Below are 14,346 nucleotides of genomic sequence, written 5' to 3'. Positions count from 1 at the left end.
TCATAAGCAAGATTTCATGAAGCATTGGTTAACATTTTGATTTCATGGTCTCATGATGATGAGGCCTATCTGCAGGAGTACAGTTGTACCTAGATTCCTCAGCCTAAATTTAGCCACAGTTAAAAAATGTTTATATCTTTATCTGTCATCCATCAGAGATTAAACTTGAGTATAAAACCTAAGAAAATGGTAAGGTAAGAATTTAGCTTTTCTGGACATAAAGTAAACAATATGCCTCATAGAGTAACTCATTAGTTTAAAGTCTATCTGTTTCTCCAAAACATTCTAAATACTTCCTTACAATGTATATTATTCTAAAGAATGGAATGGGGAATGTGAGAAGAAGACTAACCAAGTATTGTCTTCAAATATACATAATTTGCATTTACCTCCTTTTTTTCGTTATAAGCATTTTTGATAAAACTCTTTGAATAATTGTTTTCCTGGTCTGCTATAATATGTCTTAGTTGCATATACCAACTACATTCAGAAAATGGTATGTAGTAATTAGGTAAGGAAAACATATTCAATAAATTGCAAAAAGTATATACCTATAGGGATAATATTTTGAAGAGTGCATTTGAAATATTCTAATATAATTATTAATTTGATTGTACAATTTCACATTGACAGTAATGAAGTAGATTACTTTAATGCTAATTGGACAAGATTGTCTTTCTAAATGAGCAAAACCAATATCTCCTTCTACTTTATCAAGGAAACAACTGAGCAAAAAATGGAAATTAACATATGAATCTATAACATCTTGAATGAATTTTTGTTTATTAACAAATATTAATTTCACAAAGTATTTTATTGTGTTATATACATCTGTCCATATAATGTAGCTTGGTAAATTATATTCCTTTTATTAATTTCATTATCCTATTTTTATACTCACGTTTTATTCTGTCATCATACTAACATAAAATATTTGAATATATATACTCCACAATATTTCTCTTCATCTCGTCTCTTACTTTTTTCCAAATTTAATCCTTTCCAACTTTTACACCTGAGACATTCATTTTATTTTCTGAGTCTAGAGTCTGCATATGAGAAATCTAGTATTTGTTTTTCACACTATGGCATATTGCTTTAATATGAATGTTTCCAGTTCTAACTATTTTCTTGAAGATGAAATGATTTCCTTATTATGTGTGGCTAAATAATATATCATTGTGCATATATGCATATATATTATAATTTCTTTAGTCAATCAGTGATTAAGGAACATGTAGGTTGATTCTGTAGTTATTTATGTTTTTTATGTGGGAGAAGGAAGGATGGAAATAATGATGTTTGGACTGAGAAACATGCTCTTTAGGCAGGCACTCTAGTATTTGAAACATCTTTCCGCTGCTCTTTCATTAGTATTTCAGTAATGCATTATATTCAAAAAGTAAAATTTAATTACATTTGCAAAGGAGTTCTTTTTCAGTATCAATATTATTTTTTATTACAGTTTTACATTTAGTATGTCATATGAGTATGGGGGTGTATGTGAGCATGAAAATGCATGCATGTTTGTACATGTAGCTGACTCTAAGGAAATGGACACTGTGAGAAACAGGATTCAAATAAAAGTTTGAGACCTGTAAGTTGATAAATTAGTGTATAAGTCCAGTTTGTGGAATGTGATTTCAAGATCATATTTTTTAGGCTTCATACCAACAAAGTAGATGTTTCTAATCAAAAATCATAAGGAATAAAAAGCTACTCTGTTTCATAATCATTGTCTTAGTACTCTAGACATTTTTTATTAGTGAAAAATATGATTGGTCAGTAGTAAGCCTTTAGAAACTCTGCATTTTCCCCAAAATCTTCAGATGTACTATTTGGAAATAAATTACAAATATATTTATAAACATACAGATACAATATGATTTTATATATCTAAATATATGTATATAATATAAAAGTATCATATATTTAGTTATGATTTAAATGTGTATCTTAAATATTTATTTAATTTTAAATGTAATTCATTTCATCATATATATATATGATGAAATGAATTACATTTAAAAAAAATATATATATATATATATATATATGTCCACATATTTTTTTGGTAAGTCATGTGGCTTGAACTCTGGGCTTAAGTGCTATCCCTGTGCTCTTCAGCTCAAGGCAAGAGCTCTACTGCTTGAGACGTAGGTCTACTTCCAGTTTCCTGGTGGTTTATTGGGGATAAGAATGTCAAGATAAGTATTCAAATGTTTTCCCCCCTTGGTATTATTTCTAACATATTTATATGATGTTTTCTTTGTTGCTTTGTATGTCCTTCCCCCACGGCATAACCCCTGCTTTCATTGTAGTTTATGTTGGTATAATTTGTGGAGGGGAAGGGAAAAAAACAACTTGTTTAAATAGGGATACAGGGGGACTCATTGCAACAATGAAATATACAAGGTGTTATATCGAAAAATGAACTTTACAACTTTGGCCGGGAGGTGGGGGTAGATGGGAAGGGATGGGAAGGTGAAACAAAGGAGCAAGCAACAACGCTTGATAAGAAATGCACTCATTACCTTGCCCATGTAACTGTAACCTCTCTGTATGGTACTTTCACAATTTAAAAACAAAACAAAAATAAAACCTGAGAGAGTCCAGGACAAAGATGCCAGAAGCAGCAGGAGAGCAGATTCTGCTCAACACCAGCAAGAACTGACAAGGAGCAGATATCTTCATCCTGCATATCACTGAACAGAGACCGGCCAGGAACCAAGACTGTGGTGTGAGTAGAATCCTGACATCCTTACTCCTCAGCGAGCAAAGGAGGGAAGGCCACCCCTCCCCCACCACCAGAGATCTCCATTTTTGATCCTGACGAAGCCCCACTGAGCAACTACCACCAACTCAGGCCTTGGTCGAAAACAAAAGAGTCATTTAACTGCTCACAGGAACCTGACCTGACCTGCCAGGCTCAACTCCACCCAGGGCAAAGTCACACATCCCAAGCAGAGATTGCTTGGCCTCCAGAGGAGTGACTTTCTACACTGGGTAAACAGAGTCAGTGGTTGCCTCTCCCTACAGCAGACTAGATAATCAATTGAAATTTATTAAACAAAAAACCTAAGAATGTCTCTAGGCTGAGCTCTGTGAGTGTCTCAGGAGCTAACCCTTCAGGAAAAACCCTTCAGGCCTCAACCCTACCCAGAACCTAGCCTCATCACAGCATCTCCAAACCAGAGGAAACAGCCATCTCCGTCTTTTGTGATACTCAAAGCAGATTTCCCTCACACTGAACTAGCATGGGAGGCAGATCACAAAATCCTGGGTAATGCAGAGCATTTTTCTGCCTGCTCAAACTAACTTAAGAAACAAATCAAGCCAGTGGAAAAACAACCACCACAAGCAGACCAGAGACTCTACCAAGAGACTGGTTAGGGACCCAGTGGGGATACAGGATTTTCCGATTCCCACCAAAAAGAAATCAAAGAACTCTTTTTTTAACTTTTTTAATTTTAATTTTTTTGAAAAATATTTTTTCTATTAATCTATTTTTTTCCTCTCATAAATTTTTAGGGGTGTGTGTGTGTGTGTGTGTGTGTGTGTGTGTGTGTGTGTGTGTATGTTTTTTATTTTTTTGACCTTTTAGTCCTTTTTTAATTCTTTACATTTTTTTTCTATTTCTTCCTTTTTTACATGACTTAATTGCTGTTCTGCTCATCCCCAGATATATACCTGCCATTGATTATTAGACCTTATGCCCCATTGTGTACATACTTAATCCAGAAGTTTATCACTCAATTGACAACCTCAGGCTTAACTTCTTCATTAGCAGTATTATATCTTTATACCTATATAATTTTCAAGTAATTAATTTTAGGAAATTTTATTTTTTAGTTTTTCATACCTCTTTCTATCTCTCCCCTCTTCTCATCCTATCCTTTTCTTCTCTCAATATCACTTCTTTAAACTTATATAATTTTTACGTGTTTCATTTTTAAATTTAAATTTTTGTTTTTCCATTTTTTCTTGTTTTTTTGTTTGTTTGTTTTACTCACTCTCCTCTCATTCTGTCGAATCCATTTCCCTCTCTGCGATTAGGATTTGGTTAAATTCACTCTTTTTTTTAACCTCTCCACATCCCTCTAATCCTATTTTTCAACACATTTCTCCTTAAACCTAAAAATTTCTCGTTTGCCAAATTTATATTTGCTGTTTTTAGCCCATAAATCCATAGTTGTTTGATGTGGAATAGATCGTATCTGATGAACTAGATTGTATCTGCAGCCATTTTGGTACAGTACTTTGGTTGTTGCTTGGCTTAAAACAGTGTTCTAGCACAAAATTGGTGTTACTTTCGTACAAAATGGGCAGAACAAGCCAGAAAAACACAAGAAAAATGGCAGGTCCGGGTATCTCAAGTCCCACTCATGACATCTGGTAACAGAACAATTCATGAATAATCCAGAGCAGAGTTCCTAAAGAGATCTAGAAATACTAATGGTGAACATGGTGAATGAAAAGATTGAAAATCTGCAAAGGACTCAGTGTGAACATGATAAGGAGAGAGAGGAGGCAAAGCAAAGGTTAATACAGGAATCTCGTGAACATGAGGAAGCTACTCAAAGATTGATACAGGACTTGAGTGAACAGGTTTAGAACAGTCAAAGAGAAATTAAGGAATTGTGTGAACAGGCTGAGAACAGTCAAAGAGAAAGACAAGAATTGCATGAGGAGACTGAGAACAGTCAAAGAGAACTACAGGAATTGTGTGAAGATGAGGAAGCTAATAAAAGAGTAATACAGGCATTGTGAGAGTGGGATGAGACTAGACAAAGATCAATAGAAGCATTCATGGAATCCACAAACAGACAGCTGAAGGAATTCACGGAGATCACAAATGGAATGCTGAATGGAGCCCGACAGAAGGAATGGGAATCCAAGGAAACATAGCCAATCAACTAAGTGATTTGAGAATAAACTCTGAACACCAAATTAAGGAAGTAAAAAAGTTTATACAAGATCTAAAACAAAGCTCCAACAATAAATTTGAAGCCATCAAAGCTGACCAATTAGAAGGAAAAGAAATAAAAACCAAAGTAGAAAGCCTTGACAGTAGATTTGATCATGTAGAAGATACAATCAAGGGGATTGAAGATAGCCTAGATATTATAGTGAAACAACATACAACTATGCAAGACAAATCCAAGTAATATAACAGATCTATTCAACATTTTGAAGACACCATCAAAAGTCCTAATCTGAGGATAATGGGTATAGAAGAGCCCATAGGGACAGAAGTTAATGGTTTAGGAAATTCATTTAACAGGATGCTAGCAGAGAACTTCCAAAACATCCAAAAAGTTAGGCCTTTTCAGATACAAGAAGATTTTAGAACCCCAAATAGACCAGACCATAACAGTACATGCCACCATGGCATTAAAATCCACAGAGGATCAATTCAGACCAAGGAAAAGATCCTTAAAGCTGTCAAGGAGAAAAGATCAACCACTTATAAATGGAAACCAATCAGAATAATCTCTGCTTTGTCAGCAGAGACAATTAAAGCAAGAAGAGCCTGGAATGATGTATACCATGCCCTAAAGACAAACAACTATCAACCAAGATACTGTACCCAGCTATACTCTCCTTCATAACCTAAGGTCAAATAATAATTTGCCATAGCAAAGAAAAGCTGACATAATATATCTCCACTAAGCCAGCCCTACAAAAGATACTTAAAGATTTCCTCACATAGAAAACCAACAAGACCACAATAAGAGCAAAGATACCGCACAAAAAGTGAGAATCCATGAACCATAAGAAGAACACAGTTGTCTCAGCGCCCAAGAAGTTCGATAACATGGCAGAAACTCCCCAAAACCTCTCAGTCATATCTTTCAACATTAATGGGCTTAACTCTCCAAATAAGCCACATAGATTATCTAACTGGTTTACAAAGCAAGATTATTCTATCTGCTACCTTCAGGAGTCACACCTTGCCCATAAAAACAAACATATTTTGAAAGTGAAAGACTAGAACAAAATGTACCAAGCATTCTTTGTGGTGAGGTGGTATCACAATGTTGTTTTGATTTGCATTTCTTTTATGGCTAGGGAGGTTTAGCATTCCTTCATGTGTCTACTGGCCATCCTTCTTTCCTCTTCAGAGAAGTTTCTCTTTAAGTCTTTCGCCCATTTATTTATTGTACAGTTGTTTCTTTGAGGATTTGTTGGGGATTTAATTTTTTGAGTTCCAGGTATATTTTAGATATGAGACCCTTGTTCATTGTATGGATAGTAAATATCTTCTCTCAATCCGTGGGCTTTCTATTGATCTTGCGAGCTATATCCTTTGCCGAGAAGAAGCTCTGCAATTTCATGCAATCCAGTTTGTCCAAACTTTCATTGATTTGTTGTGTTTCTGGGTCTCTATTAAGAAAATTTCAACCTGTGCCAAGGAGACTTAGGGTTTGTCCTATTCCATCCTGTAATATTTTCAGAGTATCTGCTTGACTCCGAGGTCTTTGATCCATTTGGAGTTGATTCTGGTCAGGGTGATATATAAGGATATAGCTTTAGTTTTTTTTACAAGTGATTGACCAATTTTGCTACATCATTTACTGAAGAGGCTCTTTCTTCCATTTTATATTTTGACCTCCCTTATCTAAGATTAGATGGCTATAGGTCTGTGGGTTCATTTCTGGGTTTTCAATTCTATTCTATTGGTCCTGAGGTCTGTTCTTGCGACAGTACCAAGCTGTTTTGATAACTATAAATTTGTAGGAGGGTTTATAATTTGGTATTGATATTTCTCCAGCACTGTTCTTTCTGTTAAGGATTGTTTTTGTTATTTGGGGTCTTTAATTGTTCCATATGAATTTTTGGATTTCCTCTACTATTTCCTTGTAGAATGAGATTGGAATATTGATAGGTATCACATTGAATTTGTAGATAGTCTTGGGGAGTATTGCCATTTTCACGATGTTGATCTTTCCATTCAAAGAACATGGGAGGTTTTCCCACTTTCTAATATCCGTTTCCATTTCCTTTTTCAGATTTTTAAAGTTTTCATCATAGAGGCCCTTCACTTCTTTCGTTACTTTAATTCCTAGGCATTTGAGTTTTTGTGGGGTTATTACAAATGGAGTTGCTTTCCTGATTCAGTCACACTTTTCTCATTGTTGGCATACAGAAAAACCATTGATTTTTGAGGGATAATTTTATATCCTGTTATTTTGCCAAAGTTTTGAAGATGCTGGAAGGGATTTGAACAGAATGGAAAATTACTGCAATGTTTGTGGGAGTGTAAACTTGTTCATCTACTTTGGAAAATGCTATGGATATTCCTCAAAAGACTCCACATAGAGCTCCCGTGTGACCCAGCAATCCTACTTTTGGGCATTTAAGAATATGATCACAAACGAGACCATACTAAAACTACCAGCACAACTATGTTTATTGAACATTATTTACCATAGCTAAGATATGGAACCAACCCCGATGCTCCTCAGTAGATGAATGGATCAAGAAAATGTGGTATACATACACAATGGAATTCTATGCCTCCATCAGAAAGAATGGCATTGACTCATTAGTTAGGAAATGGAATGACTTGGAAAAATTATATTAAGTGAAGTAAGCCATTCCCAAAGAAATATAGGTCCCATGGTTTCCCTTATTTGCAATTACTAGTATATGTGTGAGACAAACAGAAACTGTCAGACAACTTGATGTTAGGTTAAATGAACCACATGTTAAGGATTCAATTTTTTTAATTTCCTGTGATTGTTTCTAAGATGTTTATAAGATGATTTCTTTGTTGCTTTGTATGTATCTCCCCCAGAGTATAAGCCCTGCTTTCACTGTATTTGGTGTTGATATATTTTGTGGAGGGAAACGGAAAAAAACAACAACTGTTTAAATAGGCTTACAGGTGGACCCATTACAATTATATGATGAACAAGAAGTTATATTTATAAATGTACTTTACAACTTCAGTGGGGTGGGAGGTGGATGGGTGGGGATGGGGCGGTAGGGGCCTGTAGGGGTGGGGATGTGGAAATGGGAAGGGATGTTATGGGGAAACAAAGGATGAGGCAACAATGCTTGATAAGAAATTTACTCAATGTCTTGCCCATGTAATTGTCAACCCTCTGTATAATATTTTCATAATAAAACAAAACCAAACAAAACAAACAAAAAATCTACCAAGCAAATGGCCCCCATAAACAGGCGGATGTTACAATCCTAATATCTGAAAAAATTGACTGCAAATTAAAATTAGTCACAAGAGATTAAAAAAAAGTTTATTATATACTAATTAAGGGTTTCTCCTTCAGGAGGATATTACAATTCTGAATATCTATTCACCAAACAATGGAGAACCCAAATTTATGCAAGAAACACTACTTTCTCTCAAAGATCACATAGATACAAAGACATTAAATGTTGGGGGATTTAACACACTACTATCACTACTAGATAGATCAACTCTTCAAAAACTCAATAGAGAAACTGCACATCTAAACAACTGCATAGATCAACTAGTTTTAACTGACATCTACTGAGTATTTCAACCAGCAGCATCAGAATACATGTTTTTCTCAGCAGCACGTGGAACATTTTTCAAAATGGACCACATTCTACGTAACAAATCAAACTTGTCTAAATTCACAAATATTGAAGTAATACCTTGCATTCTTTTAGAATACAAGGGAATAAAATTAGAATTCCACACCAAAAGCCACCAAAGAGAGTCCTGTAAGACATGGAGGATGAACAACACACTGTTGAATCACCAGTGGGTCATGGAAGAGATGAGAAAGGTAATTAAAATGTTCATGATATTCAACAAAAATGAGCACACAAATTACCAGCTCCTCTGGGACACAGCAAAGGCAGTACTCAGAGGCAAGTTTATAGCTCTGAGTTCCTACATCAACAAATTGGAGAGATCTGAAACCAACAACATCTGAACCACCTTGAAAAAGAGGAGCAAGATAAACGCCAATACAGTAGATGGAAAGAAATCATTAAGATTAAGTCAGAATTAAACAAATTAGCATCCAAATATGAAAACAGAAAGAACCAAAAAGATAAAGAATTGGTACTTTGAAAAATTAACAAATTTGACAGACCCTTAGCAAATCTTATGAGAAAAAGAAGAGAATACACTCAAATAAATAAACTCAGAGATGAGAATGGAAACATCACCACAGAAACAACTAAGCTTCAGAACATTATAACGGAATATTTCTCAAACCTTTATACTAGTAAGTTAGAGAACCTGGCAGAAATGGACATTTTCCTAGCAAATCTTGTAATGCTGAAAGTAAACCAAGATGAGTTAAACCAGCTTAACAGGCCCATATCAATATTGAAATAGAAACACTAATAAGAGACCTCCCATCTCAGAAAAGCCCAGGACCAGATGGATTTACAGCGGAATTCTACAAGGCCTTCATGTCAGAGCTCACACCAGTACTCCTTCAAATCTTCAATGAAATTGAAGGAGAAAGTTCACTACCGAACTCATTCTATGAAGCCATCATAACCCTCATCCCCAAACCAGGCAGGGACTCATCAAAGAAAGAGAACTATAGACCCATTTCTTTGTTCTCTTTCTTTGATGAGTATTGATGCAAAACTTCTCAACAAAATTTTGGCCAATTGACTTGAACAATTCATCCCCAAAATCATACACCAGCATCAAACAGGATTCATTTCAGGGATGCAAAGTTGGTTCAATATAACCAAATAATCTGGTATAATTCATCACATCACAAACAGCAAGGGTAAGAACCACATGGTTATCTCAATAGTTGCAGAAGAAACATTTGACAAGATCCAACATCCCTTTGTTATGAGGGTTCTGGAAAAATTAGGAATCCAGAGAACATTCCTCAATAGAATAAAGGCTGTATGTGACAAAAACCTACAGCCAGCATAAAATTTAATGGTGAAAAACTAAAGCCATTTCCTCTTAACTCAGGCACAAGACAAGGATGTCCACTCTCTCCACTTCTCTTCAATTTAGTATTAGAATGACTAGCTACAGCAACAAGAAAATAGGCAAATATAAAAATGATCCAAATAGGGAAAGATGAAATAAAACTCTTCCTCTTTGCAGATGACATTAGCTTGTGTTTAATGAATACCACAGTCTCCACTCCCAAATAACTCAAGCTGATTCTAAACTTTGGCAATGTAACATGGTATAAAATTAACCCTCAAAAATTCAATGGCTTTTCTCTATGTCAACAATGAGAAAAGTGTGGCTGAAATCAGGAAAGCAGCTCCATTTGTAATAGCCCCACAACAATAAAATACCTAGGAATTAACTTAACCAAAGAAGCTAAGGATCTCTGTGATGAAAATTTTAAAAACTTTAAAAAGGAAATCAAAACATAAATTCGATAGTGGAAAAATCTCCCATGTTCCTGGATTGGAAGGATAAACATCGTGAAAATGGCAATACTTCCCAAGGCTATCTACTAATTCAATGCAATACCTATTGATATTCCTACCAGATGCTTCAAGGAAATAGAAGACGCAATGCAAAAATTCATACGGAAAAATTAAAGGACCCAAATAGCAAAAACAATCCTTAATAGAAAGAACAGTGCTGGAAGAATATCAATACCAAATTTCAAACTCTACTACAAAGCTATAATATTCAAAACAACTTGTTACGGGCACAAGAACTGACCTCAGGACCAATGGAATAGAATTGAAAACCCAGAAATGAATCCACAGACCTATAACACTGTAATCTTCAATGAAGAAGCTAAAAACTATAATGAAAGAAAGACAGCCTCTTCAGTAAATGGTGCTTGCAAAATTGGTAAATTACTTGTAGAAAACGAAATCTATATCCTTATATATCACCCTGCACCAGAATCATCTCCAAATTGATCAAATACCTCGGAGTCAAAGCAGACACTCTGAAAACTTTAAAGAATGGAGTAAGAGAAACCCTAGGTTTCCTTTGCATAGACCAATATTTTCTTTAAAGATACCCAGAAACAGAACAAAACAATGAAAGGATGGACAAATGGGATTGCAATAAATTGCATAACTTCTGCATGTCAAACACATAGCTAGCAAGATCAATAGAAAGCCCATGGATTGGGAGATTTTCACTAGCCATACAAAGAACAAGGGCCTCATATCTAAAGTATACCTGGATCTCAAAAACATTAGATCCCCCAACAACAAATCCTCAAAGAAACAACTTCCCAATAAATCAGTGGACTAAAGACTTAAAGAGAAACTTCTGTGAATAGGAAAGAAGGATGGCCAGTAGACACATGAAGAAACGCACAACCTTCTTAGCCAGAAAAGAAATGCAAATCAAAACCACATCGTGATACCTCCTCACCCAAGATACAATGGCTATAATCAAGATCTCTAATAACAGATGCTGGAAGGGATGAGGGCAGAAGGGAACCTTACTGCATTGTTGGTGGGAGTGTAAACTTGTTCAGCCACTTTGGAAATTAGTAGGGAGGCTTCTCAAAGACTTTACATAGAGCTATCCAATGACTCAGCCATCAGATTTTTGGGCATTTACCCAAGAGATCACAAACAAAACCATACTAAAGCTACCATCATAACTATGTTTATTGCAGCATTATTTACCATAGCTAAGATATTGAATCAAACAAGATGCCCCTCAGTAGATGAATGGATCAAGAAAATGTGGACTATATACCCAATGGAATTCTATGCTTCCATCAGAAATAATGACATTGCCACATTTGTTAGGAAACACAAAGAATCGGAAAAAGTATATTAGATGAAGTAATCCGAGCCCAAAGAAACATAGTTCCCTTGGTTTCCCTTACTTGCAATCCCTAGTATATGTCTGAGACAAGCGGAAACATTCAGATAAGTTGATGTTTGGCGAAATGTACCCCAAAGTAAGGATTCAAATGTTTTTCTTTCTTATGATTGTTTCTAACAAATTTATAAGATGATTTCTTTCTTGCTTTGTATGTCCCTTCCACAAGGTATAACCCCTGCTTTCACTGTATTTTATGTTGGTATAATTTGTGAAGGGGAAGGGAAAAAACAAATGTGGATTCATTGCAGCAATGAGATGTACAAGATTTATGTCGAAAAACGAACTTTACATCTTTGGCTAGGGGGGGGATTAAAGGGGACGGAGAGTGGGGAATGGGAAGGAATGGGAAGGGGAAACAAAGGAGGAGGCAAAAAAGCTTGATGAGAAATATACTCATTCCCTTGCACATGTAATTGGACCCACTGTTTACTATATTTTCACAATAAAAATTATCTGAAAAAATTGTATGAATGGATAGTGCATATGATTTTATTTTTCATTACAAACATAGAATGTAGTAAAAATTTTCATAGCAATTACACTGCACTAGGTTGAGGTCAGATTCAAATGTAAATAATATACTGTGTTCATGTACAGAATTTGAGCATCAAAAATTTTAATATGCCTGTGGTCCTAAAACCAATACCTTACTGATATTGTGTGACAAATACAATTTCCTATAAGTACAGAAATTTTCCTTGTATCTTTTTAATACATATTTTTATTGTAAATGTCCTGTGCACAGGGTTTAGAGTTACATAAATAAGGTAATGAGTACATTTCTTACTGAATTTTTATCCTCTCCTTGTTTTTTCCCATACCGTCCCTTCCCTCCACACCCCCCATCCCTTCCTTCCACCCCCCCGCATCTGATAGAATGTCTTGTACATCTCATTGTTACAATGGGTCACCTTGTATCCATTCCTTGTATCTTAAATGAAGAAATGCTGGCTTGATTTATGCTGATTCTACTTGTATAGATACACCTAAAATCACTCGCCATGTCCAAGAGCACATAAATCATATGCACATCACTTTTTTTCATTTTGTTATAATTGTGTTATACACATTTATTGACAGGTTACAAATTATTCTCAAATTTTAATGCATTAAAATACTTTCTTTTTTTCTTATTTTCTTAGCTAGGAAATCAGCAAGACCTCAGTAAGTATTCCTCACATAGGACTTTTCAAATGGGTTGGTGAAATGATTAGTTGAGCTCCCATCTTCTGAGGACTCACACTTCTGCTTAGGAATTGATGCTGGCTATTGGAAAAGAGCTCAAGGAAGAATGTCATTTAAAGACTTATAACTTTATTCTGCACCAGGGTATTTTCTTGCTACTTTGTTTGTTGAGAGTGTCTACAAGAACAAGCATTCCCTGGGGAGCAGGGAGATGCCCTATGAGGTTTTCTTACTGAGATTTCTGAGTGACTTGCTATCACTTGTACTGCATTTTGCAAATCAAATCTGTCAAAACCGTTTTAAGAGATAAGAGGAGTGGTAAAAGAACTTATAGAGATAAATACTTCTTCAACATATTTGGTTCCAAGCATTCTGTCTAAGGCATATTCAACAACTAGTGAAACTTGTGTTGTCTGTAGCTATGTGTCATTCTCTATGTGTGCATTTATACATGTGTATAGGTATGTGTGTATTTTTGTGTACAGTAACATGCATGTCTACATATAGATGGGCATATACACACATATATTCATATACAAATAAATATACATATATAAATATATGTGCATATATATATATATATATATATATCAGTTGTTCATTGATTCAATCTATAGTTCCCAGCATATTGCCATTCTCACAAAGTGTACATGGTAAACTGCTCTGAGGATATTTGTTCTATGATAGGCATCTTTTGTACTCACTTCCCCCATTAACCTTGTTTTTCATCCCTGAATATCTTCTGTCTACTTTCCATAGGTTAGCATTGTTTTCATTATATGTATTCACTGATAATAGAAGAAAAAATTTGTTTGTAAAAGAAAAAGAACTTTTAGGTCAGAGGTTAAAAGTATCCTAACATCTCAATGATTCCTATGAGATAAAATTTGTAATAGTAGTAAAAGTGAAAAGGAATTCCTAGATCTGTTGTTTTGCCATTTAGAATAGGAAAGAATAACATCATGTCACTGTAATAACTCTTAAAGAATGCAAGGGTAACTGATGGTCGCTATCATGTTTCCACAACACCAGTGGATTCTGAAGGATAACAGTAGACCAGCAGAAATTCTAATTACCAGATATGGAGCATGAAAGAAAAAGAGAGGAAATGAGACAGTGAAAGAGAAAGAGAAATATCACAATACTGAAAGTGCATAACAGATAAACAAGAACTGCATAAGAATATTCATACTGCTATCTTTAGACTCTACATCTACATTTGGAGGTATTTGATGTATGATAACCCATCAACATGAAATATAAAGTTATTTTGATAAAAATAAAAATGATTCAGAAGAAATTATAAATGCAAAAACAATCTTCACAGAAGCAAATTCTCAGAAATATTTCATCACTTT

Source organism: Dipodomys spectabilis, unplaced genomic scaffold (assembly GCF_019054845.1).
Source record: "Dipodomys spectabilis isolate Male_0828 unplaced genomic scaffold, ASM1905484v1 ptg000228l, whole genome shotgun sequence".
Taxonomy (NCBI): domain Eukaryota; kingdom Metazoa; phylum Chordata; class Mammalia; order Rodentia; family Heteromyidae; genus Dipodomys; species Dipodomys spectabilis.
Note: the sequence above shows the minus strand (reverse complement) of the source record.